Genomic DNA, 20,289 nt, shown 5'->3' with positions numbered 1-20,289 from the left:
TCTTCTACAACCCCCCTCCCGCGCAGGTCCGCCTCTGCCCGCCATGGTTTTGTCTTGCACTCAGTCCTGTTGTATTACATCTATCGACAACTTTTTAATTAAAGCTCCAAATTACAACTTCTGCCAAAACTTCTCCAGCCGCTCTTATCCTGCCAACTAGTCCGGGCGGGAGGTGATTGGCAGGCGGGGCAGCCAATCAGCGCGCAGAGAATTCCTGGGACGGGTAGGCTCGTAGTAGCCGCACATGCGCAGTGAGGGCAGCTGTCCTGTTCAGGGCAGCAGTGGGAGCGGAAAGTGATAGAGTAGTGAGTGTGTGCGGTGTCCATTGTGTGTCGTAACCTAGCGGACACCGGAGCTCCGGGCAGCTGCTTCCGTGCACCATGTGCCGCCGTGTGCGCTGACGAGAGCCGAGGAATGCCAGGACGCTGGTCACACTTGTTGCTGGAGAAGCAGGAGGTAAGCGGCCGCGGGCTGTGGGGGAGGGAGGCTGTGCACTGTCTGCTCGTGCACTATAGTGTCCGTGTCCTCCATATGTACCACCTATCTCGTGCCAATGCAGTGCCCAGTGGATGCCAGGCATGCAACTTTTTCTGAAACTTTCTGTACTTTTCTGTGTTTGTAAGTGGAAGCATGTATAAGATAATCAGCGATCATAGAGTATTCTTAAAGTTTCATGCCCTCCATAGTCGGGATACAGGTTGCCCTAAACACCCCCTGCAGGGGCAAAAAGCTGCGTCCGTAAGGGATTGGGATAATCAAAGCTGAAAAGCCCCAATGCTTTCTTCTTCCCCATTACTAATAGACATGGTAGGTTGTTCACCGCCACATAGTGCTCATACTTGAACTCTGACTACGACCATAGCAATTCTGCACAAGTGGGATGCTTGGCACAATACCAACCCAGTCCCCAAACCACAGAGCTTACTGGTCATATGTTCACTTGCCAGGTCAGGGCTGGGAGAAGGAGAGGAAATAGCAGGCAGTCTCCGGCCCGTATTGTTCATCGTCGCAGCTGTCGGCGTGATCGCTCTGGCTGCTGCCGTGCCTCTTTGCCAATGTGCATGGCATCAGAGTTGGCACACTCGGGGGTCAGTTTCCTAAGAAAGAGGAAGTTCAGCATGTTCTTCACAGAAGTTTCCATAAACCCCAGATCTAAACTTTTTATTAGTTTACCAAGAAAGCTGGGTGATAAGTAACTGGCGTCATCCAGCTCTGCCGGGCTCCTGAAAGGCACAACTTGCTCTTACGTTGCTGCATTTACCGTTAGATTGTCCGGGAAAGCTGGCAGTTGTACCTCTTGCTTGATAACTTGTATGTTCGCAAATATTAGATTTTTCTGTTATTACTCTCTGATGTCAGCCAAGCCCTCTAATGATCTTTGACGGTCATATCCGTAGTGTTTTTCTTGTAGCTGTTGAGTTATTCATTGGGACATCTTTGTAGTTGGCGCGCAATTTATTTGTGGTGTCAGATTTGTGCGATCTAGAAAGGACTTGGCCCCGAGCTACAGCTTGCGTTTTAATGTTATTTCTGCAGGAGGAGCAGAATGTCACCACACAGGATGTGCATCTTATGTTCCGTGCGCTCGTGTTTTTACAGGGCCTCCATTGTGTTTGGCTTCACTACAGACTGACACTTTCAGCAGCTACTGTCGGGCGCTGCAGCGGAGGACGGTCGTCCCATGGATAGTCGCTCCTACGCCTTAACATGGAAGCGAGGATCGGTCGTGGAGGTGGAGCGGGCTGGAGATCGTTCTGGCCGCCTGCTTCCGTTCACAATAAACAGGCAGTTCTCTGTAGATGGATGACTACCTGTTTACACGGCCGATCGCCTTTCATTTTTATGGCCTGTAGAAACGAAATATTGTTGCTGGCATTTACACCGAATGGTTGTCGGTCAGTTTTAAAGGGCCCTGCGGGTCTTTTTACCCGGTGAGATGTATCTGGACAGCGAGCGGTGACGTCACGATTGTATATTGTTTGCTTGACGTGCACTTATGTCGCTTTCACATCTGCATCGCAGAGACGTCTCAAACTACCGCAGCCGTTTATCTTCCACCTAAAAGCTGGACAGAAAGTAGATAGACCCCATTATAGTCAGTGGGATCCTTCTGGTGATTGTTTGGTTCCATACAGGTTCGGCCCCTTTCCTGCTTGGGGCCACGTGCACAGATGGGAAACCACCCTTAGGCCCAATGTCAACGGCCGGATCGGTTTCCACATGCAGGAGTCCGCAGCGGAATCCGACCCTGCCCGCGGCCGAGGACACCGCGTTACCTGTGCGGGTCTTTATTTCCTGGTCTACGGATGCGTGCGGAAGCGATGTCCGATGCGCAGTAATTTTATTATTTTTTTATCTACTACTTTCTCACAGGATCCGTGGCCCGTCCAGAATACAATTGTGGAAGGGCCACAGCTCGGGCGACTTCCATTGACTTTAATAGAAGCCGTCCATGCAGGATCCACCCTGAAATGGAGCATGCTGGGATTTGTTTTCTGTCCGCATGCTTTATGTAATTTGCGCACTCCCATGTTTCTCTATGGGCAGATTGATTTGCGGATATCCCAAATTAAACCCGCCAGAGGACATTGGGCCTTAGGCTGGACTCACCACACCTTTCATACCGCTGCGTATGTCGGTGACATTGTGCTGCATGTGATTGCGTACTTGCGCGCTGTCATGCACCTTTACACCTGGGTTTCTTTTGTTTATATTTCCCATGCTGTTGCTAACGATGACGCCTGTACCCGCCGCCCGTACACAACGAAATCGCATATGGGTGCGGGTATATACGTGCCCATATAGAACACAGGGCTGTATCTCGCGTATATACGTGGCAAAATAGAATATGCTGTGTTGTATTTTGAACTCGCGTATTATGCAGTTCCGCCACTGTGAGCGGGACTGTGTAAGGTAATGTAACTGGTTGCCAATGAGTTACCGCGTATCACATGGGTGTACATAACCCGCGTAATACGCGGTAAACATAGTCGTTTGAGCCCGACTATAACCCGCCACCACACTATTATCAAGCCTGTGGGAAACAAAATCTGCCTTTGTTGCCCATAGCAACCAATGACAGCGCAACTTTCAGTTTACCTCAGCAGTACAAGAAATGAAAGCTGCGCTGTGATTGGTTGCTATGGGCACCAAAGACGACACATATCGCTCTGCGTAAACAGGCAGTCGGTCGACTGCCAGATTTGGGTGCTTTTACACGGGACAATCTGTTGAGCGACGGATATCTGACAGGTCTTCCCAGCGATTAATCGTTCCTGTGATTTTTGGCTGGATAGAGGTGGAGCGGGCCGGGGATTGTTCCATCCCACCTGCCTCCATTCACAGTAAGCAGGCATTCATAAGTGAATGACTGCTTGTTTATACTGAATGCTAATCATTCCGTGTAAAGGCACCCTTACTGTGAATGGAGGTGGATGGTCTGGAATGATCCCCGGCTTACTCCATCTCCATTCAGTCGCTGGGACTAGCTGTCGGGCATCTGTTGCCCCTCAGATCGCCCCATGTAAAAGCACCCTAAGGTGCATTTATTAACCATGGTATACCGCCATTGGCTTGGGCAGCCGGAAGCAAGCAGTCCTTCATAGATGATTGGCTGGCTGTTTACACAGGCTGACTACTGGCAGGTTTTTATGCCTGTATAAAATGAATGAATTTTCGTCCGTTGTTCATTCGCTGGCAGTATTTACAGTGAACAATTCTCATTCAGTTTTGCACGATTCAACGATATGCTTGGATCAACTGATTGGGCATATATTCACTATTATTTCCTGTATATGAAGTCTATAATCTGATCTGTCTAGTTTTTCTCTTGTCTGCAGACTTTGGCGCAATGGGACATTTACGCGGGTCGATTATCGTTCAAAATTCGTTTAAACGAACAAATTTGAGTGATAATTGTGCAGTCTAAATCTGAACAAATAGTGAGTGTTTTTTTCCAAGCCTTTATCACTGACTTTCAGTCAGTATGAAAACCTTCGCTGGATGGCGGGCTCCTTATTCCGTGTAAGCTCCCTGCTCAGCGCTTCGCATAGAAGGCGAGGCGCTGAGCAAAAAGCCTGCGATCCAGCGGTGGGGTCTCAGTGTAAACACTCTGCATGAGCGTTAACGACATAAGATAATGAAGTTATAGACCTCATAAGAAAGCGGGATATTCAATATTGTATCATTTTATTACAGTATATTGGCCATTAAATCTATGGGCCTCATTTATGAGAACTGTCTAGCAGGAGAGATGCGGTGACTTATCAGACCAGCATGGTGAAAGACTTCAATTGAAAAGCGTTCTGAAGGAAAGTGGATGCCTGCGATGCTGGCTGATTCCGTCTGGAATATTCCAAGGGAGAACAACGGCTGACAGGAAAGAAATAAGGGTGCATTTACACTGCAAAGATCCCTCATAAGATGGCTTTTGAGCAATCATTTTGCATAAACTACTACTCGGCACTAATGCCTATTTGTACCAAGTAGCAGCGTGTGAGCTGCCAGGAGCTGTAATCGGGGAACAGACTTCCTGCTGTTTCCTGATTACTTTTGCTTTGTTCTGTCTGCGTGGCTGACAGCTGAGAACAGCTGATACAATATTATTAGCTGTAATCAGCTCTCCAGGGGCAGAACACAGCCTGTGGTCCTGCTTATCAGCTGTTCTGCTGAACAATGGTTCAACTGAAAACCGTTATTCGGCACAAAACTGAAAGATGGGTACATTTAGACACAATGATTATTGCTCAAAAGACTGCTTTTGAGTGATAATCGTTGTCTAAGTGGGCCTTAGGCCCCCTGTCCACGAATCTCTGCCGGTCAGCCCTATCTGATAGATAGGCTGACCGCGGAGAATCGGGGCAATTTGCAGCATGCTGTGTATTGCCCGCCGCAAGCGGAGAATCGCAATGGCAACTTATTCCACTATGTCTATACAGTGAGATGCATCAGGCTTTGGTTGGAGGTACCTGTTAGGAGATCCTCCCATGTAGTCTGCTTTAGACCTGAACCTAGAGGTGTCATCTGCTGATACAAAGTTTTGTTTTTGTCCAGCTTTACCCCTTGTCCTCACCTTTGTTTACCTGGGGCCAATCGCACCTGATTCTCCTCTCCATGGGCCGTGCAACACCTGAGGCTGCCTCTATGCTAAGAATAGTTCTGTTAGGTATAGAGCTATTATTACCTGATGGCATATAAAGTGTTTATTACATAAGCGTCTACATGTATAGTCATTTGTTGTGACCAGCATGGCTGTAGAATTATAGTTAATGCCAATTTGTTGACCTTCAGGTTTAGTAGTTTGGGTGTCTTTGTCACATCAGTAACTTTGTTTGGGGCTCCGTTTTTGGATCTCACGGACTGAATGCCCTTCGCATTGGTCATGAAACCAATGACCTTTAGACTGTGGAGAATAATTAATCTACGCGGTGCGGTTAAGCTTTCCCAGGGTCTCTGAAGTGAAGCTGGATTGTTAAAGATCAGCCTTGTTGACTTCTTTGGCAGTTTCTCAACTTTTCCCCTCCCAGGCAGCCTTTTTTCTTTTTCATGGTGTTGGAAGAGTTAATCCTGTAAAGGTCGGGCTCGTGACGCCCATAATTTCAATGTCTCTACGCACCTTTTCAGTTATGCGAGATTGATCCTTAGAAGAATAGCAGCACAATGATGGTGGCACTGTTGTGTGTTACTAATGGCACGAGACGACGGCCGCAGCACCTGTACATGAAGAGGAAATACAGGCTGGAAGGAAGGCCTACTTCACATGGATGTGTGTAATATGCTGTACTGCATCTATATTACTGATCTGTTCCCACGTGTTACATACGCCGGTATGTTTCGCTATGGAATGCGCATATCTATATTGCGGTAGTAGATGAAATCGTATTTACATGTTGTGGAAAAAGCTGTCCTGAGATGCATATTATATGTCTGTAGTATAGCGGTTTATGTCGTAGATTCCACCCCTCTGAATGGGTGGCATGACATTCGTAACAAATCCACAGGCATCATATCTGGATTTCTCATCTTGGAATTTGCCCTGGTTCCACAGCAAAATCCCATGTGGGTTTTCTGCTGCTGAAAACCTATTCCGTGTGGATATACCGCAGTATGGCGGTACGAGGGGGGGTTGTCTTCTGTGGCGGAAAGAAATTCCTATATACACGACAGTCCCTTTAAAAAAGCATCTCTATGTAATCCATATATTTTAAACGCCCTCCATTGTCTTCTACCAGAAAAACGGATGAAAGCGGTAGTCGCTGCGTTCTTTTGGCCGCCTTTATACATTATGGTAGCAGGCTGCACAACCAACTACTGTGCAGTAGAACCTCATACTGCAAATTGCTGCAGTTTTGCAATGTATTTAGGGCCCTTTTACACGGGCTGATAAATTGTTTAGATTCCTGCAACCAGCCGTTGTTCAGTCGTTATGTGCAACCAGTGCACAGAACGACTGAACAACGAATGGGGATTTGTTCGCTGTTCGTTCGTCCAGTTTCTGCGTGCAAAAATCTGAATAGTGAATTGGTCCGTGTGAACAGGCAGTCTTACACTTTAGGATGTCTACCTGTTCAATGTGAGTGGAGGCATCCCTGACCCACTCAGCGTCCATCACTGAGCGATGCTCGTTCCTGTGTAAAGGGTTATCGCTGGTACGATCCGTTGGGCACCTGTAAAAATCCCATGGCAAATAACCATATTGTTATAATTGGCACAATCAGGCTAGTTTCACACAGGCGATTGCGATTTTTACCACAAGAAAATCACAACAAGATCCCTTCTAAGTATCGCATTAAAATGGCGCGAGAAAATCACACTTTTTAAACGCAAAAGTCAATAGGCCTTTTTAATGTTGAAATCGCATTGCAACGCAAGTTTGTTGCGTTGCAATACGATAAAAAAAGGAAACATGGGAAATAAATTTTTAAAAAAGCGCAAAACGCAGAAATAGGCATGCTGCGACTTTTATTTATTTTGTGCTTGTTCATGCATGGTTTTTCTCTGCTCTGCGCTTCCTGGTTATTTTTGCATGTAGCCCCATAAGGATATGCATTATAAACGTATCGCACTGGCATGTAAATCACATGGCCTGCAATCCATTATGGAACTGGACAGAAGTTGCACGGAACATCGCCCCTGTGCGGCACACTACTGCTGCCTGTGACCCCAGACTACACATGCACACTTATGGTGGATGACCCTATAGGCTAGCCTTGGCGCCATATTGCACTCCATGAAAAATGTGGAAACTTAACTGATGCGCTCTCTTACACGGGCGTATGCGATCGTGGTCTGAGAAAACCGTAGTATATCACTGTGTGTGCATATTTTATTAGTTTTTTGGTGTGTGTTCTCTGCGTCTTTCACGTGTACAAAAAAATGATACAAAAATCTTGCAGGATGTCCCAATTGATACATTTCTTTACACGGTTTCCTCACAACATGCGTAAAAAGCTCAGTGAATACTTATGTAACATCTGTTATTTTTTCTCTACACTCCCATAGACTTTCATGGGCTGTTTTGGTCCTTGAACATGGACCGGAAAAGTACATGGACTTTTTTTTTTTTTTTAATTCAGATATAAGGTCTGGATATGCCAATTTATTTCAATGGTCCGTATTCAGTCCATTCAAAAATACGGACTGAATCCACGCAGCCCGTGTGCATGAGCTCTAAGCGTTTCATGGCACTGGTCGGTGGACACGCTTCTGCTGGTAATACGTTAGGTACGTAGGTCTTGTGGCTGGGACTTCTAGACCCCTTTAAAAGTCGAAAGAAAGGGTGGGTGAGGTTTGATAAATGCACTCTTCCACCTGTAAACTGTATTGTATTAATAACTATGCCGATTATTCCACAGGGCTCTTCTCACACAAAACTGCACGTGCCTGCCGTGGTAACTTGCCAAACCACAAAAAAACCATTATGAATGGCTGTTTTTTTTTTTTCCTTGCGATCCTAAATCAAGAGGCCATGTGATGTAGTTTCCCTGTGCCCACTGACGTAGGCTTACACCATTGGCAATATTGTACTGCAGGGTGGCACTAAGTACACTGATCGGATGTGGATGAACCTGGTAGTGCCGGTGGATGGTTACGTAAGACTAAAACTCTGAGGTATCGCAGAAGTCTCGGTGGTTATAGGAGTCGGTGCACAGGTCATCCTAGGCATTGTCATGTCTGTCCGATCATGATGGTTCAGATGAAACGCTGTGTTCCTGAATTATAGTGACCCGTCCATTATTTTCACACTTGGGTTAGCAGCATTTACAAAAGACCTCCTGGGACTGAGGGAGAACTGCAGTTCTGTACAAGTCGCGCTGCAAAGAGCTAGGGTGTGTTCCTACGGAGCTGGTAAATGAAGCATGACTGGCACATTGCTAGAGATTGGCAGTGACCGTTCCCACAGTACATGCCAATAGACTCAGATAGCCGTGCTGCTGCCGGCATACTCCTGTAACTGGCGGTATGGCTGTAGGTGGTGGTGTCTTCGTGCCGTACTGTTGGGTAGCCGGTTGCATTACACACTAAAATATCTCTCTAACCTCTCAATTTCCTTGTGGTCGTATACGAGGGTGCATCAAAAAGTAATACCTCCGCCCTCACCACAGCTTTATTAATGAACAGATCAAAGCAGAAGTGACACAGATTGTGTAGCCTGATATCTCCCATTCACGAAACTACTGATGAAGACGGTCACCATTACATGCGATATATTTACGCCGCCGTTGAATCCAAGTATGAAATCCAGATAGTAAAAATTGAGCAGTTTGCTTCGCTGCTTCCGAACTTTACAGTTGATTTATTTTCCTCCAGGTTTTCGACTACCACAAAAGCTGGTCCTCATAGGCCCAAACTGGTAGGAATCAAGCCAGAGAAAGACCCGACAGGGTCGAAACGTTGCCTATATCATGGAGGAATAAAATGAATGCTTGCATTTTATTACACCACCTATGCTGCCACATACGTTTTTTGTTGCTGGACTTATTTGGAACCTCGTTTTGGGGTCCATAGGGGCTGTGCAGAGACATCACCTTACCACTTATGGTTTTCAGGTTCTGCTGCTGACACTTTTTAAATTTTTTGCTTCGGTGTTGATCTGGCAGACTTGAATTTTTTTTCAGATGTGGAGAACCACTATTGCGCCATTCCTTGGATTGAACCTTACTCGGTGGGTCATACAGGTATGCCCACATCTTGTCCCCAGTGACCATATATTTTTAAGAAGTCCTGTTCCTTAGCTTCAAAGGTTTGCAGAACTCTTGACAAATCTTCACCCGCCTCCTCCACTTGTCAACTGCTTGGCAACCCGCTTGGCACCAACTTAGTGATAACCTGAGTCAGTATTCATCGCTTGTGCACAACTAGATGCCACATGTAATGCATCAGCAGCATCATGAATTGTACTGCGTTTGTCGCATTGAATCAACTTTATAAGCACTTTGTTCTCATCGGTGACGGACGTTGTCGGACAGCCACTCCTCGGCTTATCTGAAATTTCGGTTTCTCCTGCTTGAAACATCTTCACCTAACGCCGTACATGGCTAATGTCTATTACAGCATCCCAATAAACATTCTTCAGCCGACTATGGATTTCTTTAGATGTACACTCCTCTTTCGACAGAGATTAAGTTGTTTTAGCCTCCTCAAATCCATGTTCCTAGTCACTTGATCTGAAAAAGAGCATCCATTAGTACAATGAGGACACCTATATAACCTCTCTCATGGCATTTCACAGTCACTCAAATAGATAGTTACAGACATGGAGGCTCGTAAAAAGATGTGTTCAGCATAGAAGAGGGCTGATACCTGGTAGCCATTGTGCCTCAAATCTTGTTTTGCTTGTTTCTTGTAATCAATCGGTCTATGGAAAATATTCCCTGGCTACTAAAAAAATAATCTAACTGGCTCTAAAGCCCCATTTACAAGCAACGACTATTTCTTACAATTGTCTCACAATGTCTTTTGGGTGATAATCGTTGAGTGTAAATGCTACAATCGTTTGCTTTACGTCTGGTCAATGATTTTTGGTTCGGTTTAAAATCCATCCTTTGGCCAGTGAGCTGATAGCAGGGACTGCAGCTGTGATTCTCCACTGGAGTGCTGATAACATTGTATTCAGCTGTAGTCCTGTGGCAAAACAAAGGGGCTGTATGCAGATAATGGACCACCAGCTGCTCTCTGCATACTGCTCAGGGAGGCTCATTTACATGCAAATGAAGCCAGTAAGCAGCTAAAGGGCATTAGTGCCCATTGGCAGCTTATGTAAAATGATCGCTCAAACTGTCAATCATCCTATCTTTTGAAAGAATTTTGAGTGATCCTCTTTGCGTGTAAATAGGGCTGTAGACATTGTTCAAATCTCCCCCAGCGTCTGCACTCCTCCTTTTAAGCCATGATGATGCAAGGAGGCTGCATACGCCCAAAGACTTACTAAGTGGTGATCATCACCATTTATAATAGATCTGATATTGTAAACCATAGAGCTACAAAAAGCATCACAGTTTGATATCATCGCAGTAGCTCTATATTGCCGTTACATTTTTCTAGGTGACTTACATGAGTAATCAGAAGATCTATGTGACACCTCTATTTTAGTAAATACTTGTATTCTTCATAAAATACTTTGGGCTGGGTTCCCACTGGGCGGATTCCCGCCGGAAATCTCCTGATTGGCTGGAATCGGCACATGTGATAGGGGCGGAGCTACGCGATGATGCATAGAAGGGGGCGGAGCCAGAATGCTGCTTGTGCCGGACCGAACAGATGGGAGAAGACCCTTCTGCGCAAGCGCGTCTAATCGGGAGATTAGACGCTGAAATTAGACGGAGCCATGGAGACGGGGACACCAGCGCAGGGAAGGTAAGTGAATAACTTCTGTATGGCTCATATTTAATGCACGATGTATATTACAAAGTGCATTAATATGGCCATACAGAAGTACTTAACCCCACTTGCTTTCGCGGGACAACCCCTTTAAAGAAAACTTTTGGCCAGTTAGATGCCCTAAGAATGATCACTTGCTGTCTTTATCAGGATAGGTAGGTACATTCAGAAATCAGTGTCCGCCTCTGACTGGCTGAGTGTTCTTTGCTATTACAACTTACATGGTGGGAGACTATTTATTGGGTGCACAGAACTCCTGCTGTACATAAAACAGCTGGTGGTCCTGCCAGAACTGTGGCAATACAAGTCATAGGTCCGCTGCAACTCCTTGCCTGCTTCATCAAAGACTGTTTTCATGACACTCTGCCTTAGAAGACATGCTTCCAGGTAAAACTACAGCAACATACAGAAGCTGTACTGTGCGCATGGGATGTCCTATGGCTCGAGGGTACGGAGCCATAGGAACACTATCCTATGGGCTCTATTCACACAGCTATATGTGCACGAGGCCTTTATACTGTAGTCTGGTGAAAACCTGTGGGCCATACAATACTTTAGTTCTATATTTTCTCCTTTTTTTATTTTTGGGTATTTTGATTTATTTTTAAATGTCCGCCACTAAAATAAAAGCGGCCATATCCTGAGGAGGGATGTTGTGGTGTGCTATATCTGGAAGCTTTAGTTTTAAAAAGGCTAATCTTATGAGGGATAATCACCTGTTGGTTCTTTGACATCAGCTGTTTGTGAGGAGAACTGCCAAGTATGAGCATGGATGTTCTAATTTTATAATGGGTGGACTACTTAGCTGCGCCGTTCAATGTATTCAGCAGCGGCTTTCAGCGCTCGCATCGGAGGAACGATGAGGGAGGCAAGTATAACACTTACATCCCCGGACTCCATGGGTCACTTACATTCGGCCCATAAGCTTAGGTAATATGCCTAAAAGTGGGTGACAGGCTCCCTTTAAGGACTAAAACTTCAGGTAAGGACACCCTTATCTGTGAAGTCACACTTTTTTGTGCTCCTTGTAAGCCCTATACATTAGATGCTGCCTTTAGTGCCCCTTCTTGGTTATAATGCCTTCTTCATGCCCCCAGTCATAATGCTCCTTTTTATATGCGCTCAAGAAAAAACCTATACTCTCCTCTTCTGCTTTTCCTCACTGCTGCAATTCATGCCGCTTCATTTCCCTGTCGATTTGCGACCGGCGCGATCATGTGGCAAGCACACATGATTACCACGGTCAATCCCAGACTTCAGTAATCACATGTGCTTGTCACATGATCTCACTAACCAGAAGTCAGTCGGAGAGCAGAACTGCATGGACTGCAGCAGTGAGGAGTATAAAATGTTTGTTCTATTAAAGGGCCTGTTCGGGACTTTAACTATTAATCATCCTTGGGATAGGTCAGCAATAGTAGATCGGCTGGGGCCCGCCGCTCTGGATCCCACTGTCTGGCAGGCTGCTGTCAGTGAGGACAGTCCATCTTGCAGCAACTTGGTTTGGTACTACAGACACGGCTCCCATTGAATTCAATGGGTGTACTGTTCCTGAGCACCAGCCTGGGGGGGCCCAGTGATCAGCAGGGATCCAGAATGTTGGATCCCCACCAATCAACTATTCATGGCTTATCTTGGGGATAAATCATAGTAAAAGTCCTTTAGGCCCCCTGCACACGGGCGGAAATTCTGCAGCGGGATTTCCTGCTGAATTTCCGCCTGGGGAAGCTGTTATAGGATTGCAATAGAAAACGCAATCCTAGGCAAACGGCCGTGATTTGTCCACGTAAAATCACACGCGCAAAACCTTGCGTCATGTTCTATTTCAGTGTGGTTCCCGCAGAGGCCCGCACAGAAATGTCACTCCCGGGCCGCCGGCTGGACGGCAGCCAGCACATCAGAGAGCCGGAGCCGCGGGTGCAGGTGAGAGCCACACTGGTCCCTGCAGGGGCGCGGGTTGGGTCCCGCTGCAAGAATTCTCGCAGCGGGATCGGACCCGGCCGTCTGCAGGCGGCCTTACTGTACCTTCCCTGCTACTACGTTGAAAAAAAATGAAATTTGGAGGTCATAGTTGTATTGCTGGACCCAACAGCCCAGACCTCCCTGATTTCCCCTGTGCTGCCATACCGACTGTACAAGTGTTCTGTCCACTCCTGCTGTGGATACACGAGTTGTACAGTGATGTCAGGCAGCAAGCTACTATTATATCCATGTAACAGGAGAAGCTAAGCTGGCAGCCCGGGGTAAAACCGATAAGAAAGGTGAGACATGCCACAATCTGTTTTTTCCACTTGGTTGTGTAACTTCTGCATGTCTGTGTGCGGCCCCAGACGCAGCGCCCTGACACACACCCTGAGCAGTCTTCACTAGGATAACTGAGTATATCCAGACTGGGAAAATCTGTACAACTTCAGGACCTTTTTGTCCTGATGAAGAAATAGACTCTTGAACACCTCCGTGCCCTCAGAGTTAGCCATAAGGAGTGCGTTTATTATTTTCACTATTTGTATAACTGCTATTCCTCCCAAAGTTTGCATGAAGGAGTGTACAAGTGTTCTCAATGGGGAGTAAGCCACTGCCAGACACCTCTAGAAGAAGCTTATCTCCTGTGGGACCAGAGGCTTCAACCTAACATGCTCAATCGTACTTCTCTCTAACATCTGCTGGAGATGATGGTCAGGAGACCCCCATGCACTTTAGTTTGCTGTTTATGCCATAATTGACATGTTTGGTCGACTTTCCCTTTAGTATGTAAAGGCATCCTTTTGTTGCTTACTATAGGTAAAGAAGTGGTCTGACTGCGTTACTACAGTCTCTTCCACTTCACCAACTTTATCCAGGAAGTTGGAGGTTTGTGATTTTTTTTTTTTTTCCCCCCAGTCGGCACCTTGGGGCCCTTTTACATGGAATGATAGTTCAGTTAGTTGCTGAATCAGAATCTCATACAGGTTACAAAATTGCAATTTTATACTATATTAGAAAAATGTCTTCTGCCGACAGCGGGAGTGATTTAAAGGAAACCCGTCACCTGTCTAGAGCATGATAAACTAAGTTATGGTGCTGTTGGGGTAGGCGATGGGCACCCAGGTGATGTCGTGTTTTTTTTTTTTTTTTAATTTTATTTTTTTGTCACTGAAGGACATAGAGCGCACGAAAACCTGACTCTTTTCAGAGTTCTGTGCACACGCTTTCTCAAAGACTTAGATGTGAGAGGAGAGCGCACGCATGGGACTCTAAAAAGAGTCTAATTTTCATGTGCCATGTAACCTTTAGCGGTGGGCGAGTATAAAAAATACATCACTCAGCTCCCCATCACCTCCTCTAATGGCACCATAAGTTAGTTTATGATGCTTTAGGCAGGTGACGGCTCCCCTTTAAATCGCTCCTTCTGTCGTCAGAAGACGGAAAACGCAATTTTGTAACCTGTATGAGATTCTGATGTTTGTATATGGATGTTTCCTGGTAAGTGATCGATAAATGAGGTGTGAAGAAGAGGGGAATAAAGTGGCTATTGCCTGATTACACACAGCCGAGAAACTCGCATGAGCTTTGTGCATTGTGAGACTTACAAATCTCATGCGAATATAAACCCCCCATTATTTTGGATGGAGTCATATGCATGCCGGGCAGAATAAAATTGACTTTCTCGGCCTGAGATCACGCTCGACCCTTGTGTGTAGGTAACCTTATAAGTGAAGGAAGAGGCATTGTTCTGTAAAAGGCTGGTACAAAGTTCCTTATCTTTGCTTGTAGTACTAATTCATGACCATGTTTAAAGAATAGTAATTTCTTAATGGCAATTGGCTGACGCTTGTCGTAGCGCAGCACCCAAAAGGCAAAAGATTGTTTTGGGACTTTAAAAGCAAATTTAAAAAAACCCACAGTTCTATTCTGAAATGTGAAAACCCACATGGCCCGGTGCTGCAGTTTGGCAATGCCAGACTTTCTTCCATCCCTCTAATTTGGGTGTACTCCAGGTTTAGAACTTGGCCTCAGCATTATGTACACCTTAAATGCCTTTGCTGTACTTTGTTTTACAACTTTTAAACATTCAGGTCACGATGTGTGTAAAGTTTATTTCTTCTAGGGGCTCCACAGTTCTGCTCTCATTCTTTCTGGAAAGTCCTGCGTAGCCTCCATAAGTCTATAGATGTGTACAGCGGTGCCCCAGGCTTCTGGGAGAGGTATGTGTGTATAGGAGAGTGGCCGGTTTGGCTGACGGCCACATTCATACACAGCGGTGCTCCTACCCAGGAGCGTGCTGGAGTTCATCTTCCTTCTTTCCACCAGCTCTGCCTCAACATCACCAGCATGGTTTCCTAATGTTGTAAATCTATTGTGGGGGAGCAGTGAACTGTCAAAATTGGTGTCACCCATTGAGAAAGACGGTGGGGACTGCCCATACTTTATGGAGTTGAACCTAAGAGCCCCTCTGGGCAGAGGGAGTAAAGAGGAAAAAATGGGTCTAGTCGGCGGGCTGCGGCGGTAAAGCCATGCAGCCAGCCCCTCTGACTTTATCCCATGACGGGTCCTATGTACAGTCACCTTAAAACTGGAAAAACCCTCCAGAAAATGTCACTTTTTTTAATTATAGATTTTGAATTTGGCTTTTGTAAATATATTTAACCCAGATCTCAGCCGCCTGAGGCCCGTTTCACATGAGTTTTGTGCATTGCGAGACTCAAAAAAACTCCTGCAAATATGAACTCTATTCTTTTGAATAGACTCCTACACAAGAGCAATGTTTCCCCTCGCAGCTATGCTGTGAGGAAGAAAATCGTGGCACATACAATTTTTATTTTTTTGCGTTCCTCAAAATGTATCGCCCATTGATTTCAATGGGACCTTAAATATATCACATGGCTCTCGTACGCCATGCGATGCCAATGTATGAAATCAATTGGAAACTCTTCTGATCCTCTATTGCGTGTGAAACTTACATGAGAGGATCGAAATTTCGCAGAAGCGATGCGTGTTTACCTGAAAATCGCCATGGGTAAAATGCACATTGACGGGCGCAATATTAAACAAGTTTCTCAGCCAGATATCACGCTTGCCCATGTGCAGTTAGTCTTAAGTGCATTTTTAACCCCTTGGTGAAATAACATATTTTAGCCTTAATAGCTGGTAAATACTTTCCCCTTTTGTGTTCCAGTGGTTATATAGCACTTGCATACCTTTTTGGTTTAAAAAAAAATAAAAAAAAATTTGGGTACATATAGTGTATTCAAGAAGTTTGTTGGATTAAGACCCAATGTCCATTTGCATGCACAGATTCTACTGCTAAATCCCGCAGCGGAATCCATTCGTGCCCGCGGACATTGAGAGAAAAAAAAAAGGTTTTCTTACCTCTCTGGCTCCAGCACGGATCTCCTCTGCGCTGGCCAGATTCTTTTTCTTCAGCGTGGCGGATGCGTCCGGACGTGCCGGAAGCATGCACAGTGCATTTTTTTTTCTTTTATGTCCTGCTTTCCCGTAGATCCACTGCATAGCCACAATGACAGCTGTGGCTGTGCCACGGATATGACTGCTTCCATTGGCTTCAATGAAGCCGTCCCGCATTATCCGCAGACAAAATGAAGCATGCTGGAATTTCGCACACCGGGAAAAAAAAATCACATCTACATGCTTTAAATTGCCCTGCGGATGCTAATGCATCCCTATGGGCTTCTAGAGCTGCGGATCTCCCGCATGGGAGACACTTGCATTTTAGAATTGAAATCCGCACGTTGGGCCTTAGGCCTCCTTCCCACGAGCGTGACGGGCTCCGCCGCGTAATATTACGCTGTGAAGCCCGTCACGGCGCCCCCCCAGAGCCCCTATACTTACCTGTGGGAGATAGCGTGAAATCGCTTCCCCGCCCACCGCCGCCGCGTCACCGCCCGTCACCGCCCACCGCCGACGCGTCAACGAGCGTGTCACGTGACGCGGCCGGCCGTGTCACGTGACGCGGCCGGCCGTGTCACGTGACGCGGCCGGCAGCGTCATATGGCGTCATATGACGCGCGGCGGTGGGCGGGAAAGCGTTTTTTCACGCTATCTCCCGCTGGTTACAGCGGGAGATAGCGTGAACGGACGGCTTCCATTGACTGCAATGGAAGCCGTCAGTGCGTACAGCCCGTCCTCACCCGCAGAAAATAGAGCATGCTGCGGGTGAGGACGGGAGAAATCGCGGTGCGTAATTCCGCGGTGGAATTACGCATCGTGAGCATTGTGCTATTAGGTTCAATAGAACCTAATAGCTGCGGGCAACGCAGCGGATTTTCGCCGCGAATTACGCGGCGGAAATCCGTTCGTGGGAAGGAGGCCTTAATCCGGACATTGGGCCTTAATTTATATTACGGGTTGTTATGGATGTGGAGATACCAGGTATGTGTAGTATTTTGTTTTTTGTTTACATTTTTTCAATATTTAAAGTCTTGTTTAAGAGGAAAGTTTGATAGAGATAGATAATTTTTTTTTTTTTTTTTCCTTAGAAACACTTACATGCCATGTTCAGCAGGCACTGCAGCATCTGATGAGTTAAATGATGTAAAGGAGTGATTTAGATGAGCAAAGCCTCCTCATTTCACTCCTTTTTTGGGAAAAACCCCATATGTGACAATCGGAGAGCAAATATGCTCTCTGATTGATGAGGGTGATAATATGAACAAAACTTCCTGTCACCCCCTTCCTTGTGACGGGGGGAATACAGAAGAATCACAGATGTGCTCTGTAGCAGGTCGGTCTCCCCCTCTCCTCTGCACACACTGAGGTAGAGGTCACATAGCAGTATTGTACACACTATGTGACTACACTTGGGGGTTCCAACAGCTGTTGAAAATGGCGCCGTGAAGGACTCCCTGAACAGAAATAAACAGGGCAATGGACACACCTTTTTTGTGTCAGTTTTTACAAGTTTCCTGATTGTTTTCTTGATCTTTGGAGTACAGGACAGTGTAAACAACTTTAAAATGACATCTAAAGTTTGTTGGTAGACTAATAGAACAAGCTCTGTTCATCCAGCTCTGTGCGGTTCAGAACGAACAGCGCTAGTCATAATCGGTGGGAGGGATAAGCGGCGGTTGACATGCTGTCTTTTCTCATCTATTCTGAAGATGTAGGTGAACTGTGTCCCATCTGTGAGCTATAAGGTATCAGATTGGGGACCACCATCACAACAAACTGTGAGACATTCTTCTGAAGCGAACAGTAAACACGTCAGCCATGTGTGCGGAAGCCTGGCGCAGCTCCCAGGACGTGCCTTTGAATCAGAACCCTTTTGTTTACAGCTGCTTTGTGGAAAAAGGATAATTGGTACTTGCCTTCTGAATTTGTATCCTGTAAATGGCTTTATAGGACGCAGACCTCAAAAGTGCCCTGTTCATTTGAAAAGTGGCTGGAAACTGCCAGGGTGGTTTACTGGGGCCCGTTACATGGGAGGTTATTTCCTTGTAAGTTAAAGATTGTATTTCTACATTTGCTAGTACAATGGCAATGCTGCTGCTGCGTGTCTATAGGATCCTGTCCTTTGTGGGGCTGTACTACACTTATCTGACGGCATCAGACCTCATCTGGAATACTGTGTCCAGTTCTGGGCACCCCGCTTTAAAGAAGACATAGACAAACTGGAGCAAGTTCAGAGAAGAGTTACCAAGATGGTGAGCAGCCTGCAAATCATGTCCTATGAGGAACGGTTAAAGGATCTGGGAATGTTTAGCTTGTAAAAAGAAGGCTGAGAGGAGACTTAAAGGGGTTGTCCCAAGCCAAAGCCTCAAAATTTTCAATTAGCCCATTCCTCCTGTCACCCCCCCCCCCCCCCCCCCGGCATAAAGCAGCCCTTTAAAGCGGTTATAAACCGCTTCCTACTTACTGTTTAGAAGAAATAATAACTTATAAAGTTCTTCATCTAAGATGGCGCCTGTGATGTCCCAGGGTGCGTTCCACGGTGCACCGCGCTTCCAGGAGGCTTTCATGCGCGCTCCCGAGACGCCGGTCACGTGAGCAGGTGACTGACGTCATCGGTGGAGGCGTGCACTGGTAATGAATGAAACGCCGATCCAGCCACCCCATTGGCTGGTTGGCAGAACGCATCACAGCGGGAGGTGGAGTCTGCCGAAGAATACAGCAAACAGCTGTTTCTCCCTTCTTTTGACTCCACACAGGAGCTGTATCGCTCGGGCACGCTGGAGCGACTCGTTCACAGCGGGGAGAGTACAGACTGCGCAAGTGCGTCTAAAACAGACTGCTGAGGAAGAAATTAGACGGCACCATGGCGACGGGGACGCAGAGACAGCGCGAGGACGGAGACAAGTGAGTGAATAACTTCTGTATGGCTCATATTTAATGCACGATGTATATTACAAAGTGCATTAATATGGCCATACAGAAGTGTATAACCCCACTTGCTGCCGCGGGACAACCCCTTTAATAGATGTCTACAAATATCTGAAGGGCTGTCACAGTGCAGAGGGATCAGCCCTATTCTCATTTGTACAAGGAAAGCCTAGAAGCAATGGGATGAATCTGAAAGGGAGGAGACACAGATTAGATATTAGAAAAAAATTTCTGACAGTGAGGGGGGTCAATGAGTGGAACAGGTTACCACGGGAGGTGGCGAGTTCTCCTTCAATGGAAGTGTTCAAACAGGCTGGACAGACATCTCTCTGGGATGATTTAGTGAATCCTGCACTGAGTAGGGAGTTGGACCCGATGACCCTGGAGGTCTCTTCCAACTCTACCATTCTATGATACTAATTGGCTTTTTCAATGTATGGGACCCTGGCTGTGCAGTTTTTTTTGCATGTAATAAAGAAGTTACGCATGCAAATATGCAACACCCGATGCACAAAAACACGATGCAAAGCGAGCCTAAATTGACTTGTCCAATAAGAGATAACGCGACTGCATTGGTCATATGCTGGGCACCAACAGCGCCCAACAGTCCCTATTACAGTCAGGGACACACGTGACATTGTCTAACATTAGAATTTTTTTTGTGATAGGAAATATCAATAACTGTAGCGAGGCAATTCATTGGCATATCCCAATGGAGGACCCACCCTCCAATCTAGCCAAGAACCGCGTCCCGTAAGCATAGCTCTTAAGTTTGGCTCTATTGCTTTTGCTAGGCTTCCCTTGTAACGAACATCCTTTTTTGTAGTCCCCCCAGCTGATTGTGGGGGCTTTTACCCAGGGAGACCCTTGCCCCCTTTCGATAGGAGCCCCTAGGCAGATATTTCATGGAGATGGTATGTTTCAAAACAGACTTCATCTTTTCAACCATTACCGTTGCGCATCTCTGATTAGAAGAAATATTGTGCAAATTTAGAGGTGTGGAGGGGAGAGAATGTTGGGCCTAATTGGCCTAGTTTAGTATATATTTGAATAAATGAGGTGAAATTTTTCATTTCTGCCATGTTTGAATAGCAA

General features: G+C 46.2%; 1 protein-coding gene across 4 annotated transcripts in view; it reads left to right on the top strand.

Annotated features, from left to right (window-relative positions):
* Window positions 1-278: 278 nt before the first annotated feature.
* The window catches only part of AKAP13 (A-kinase anchoring protein 13), a 189,155-nt gene continuing 169,144 nt past the window's right edge, over window positions 279-20,289 (top strand). For all 4 annotated transcript variants that reach the window (XM_066592822.1, XM_066592824.1, XM_066592823.1 and 1 more), the window contains exon 1: window positions 279-456. The gene's annotated coding sequence lies outside the window, so the exon portion shown is untranslated. The remainder of the gene's footprint in view (window positions 457-20,289) is intronic.

The sequence above is a fragment of the Eleutherodactylus coqui genome, chromosome 2 (assembly GCF_035609145.1).
Source record: "Eleutherodactylus coqui strain aEleCoq1 chromosome 2, aEleCoq1.hap1, whole genome shotgun sequence".
In the NCBI taxonomy this organism is placed as follows: domain Eukaryota; kingdom Metazoa; phylum Chordata; class Amphibia; order Anura; family Eleutherodactylidae; genus Eleutherodactylus; species Eleutherodactylus coqui.
This window is presented reverse-complemented; position numbering and strand designations above follow the sequence as displayed.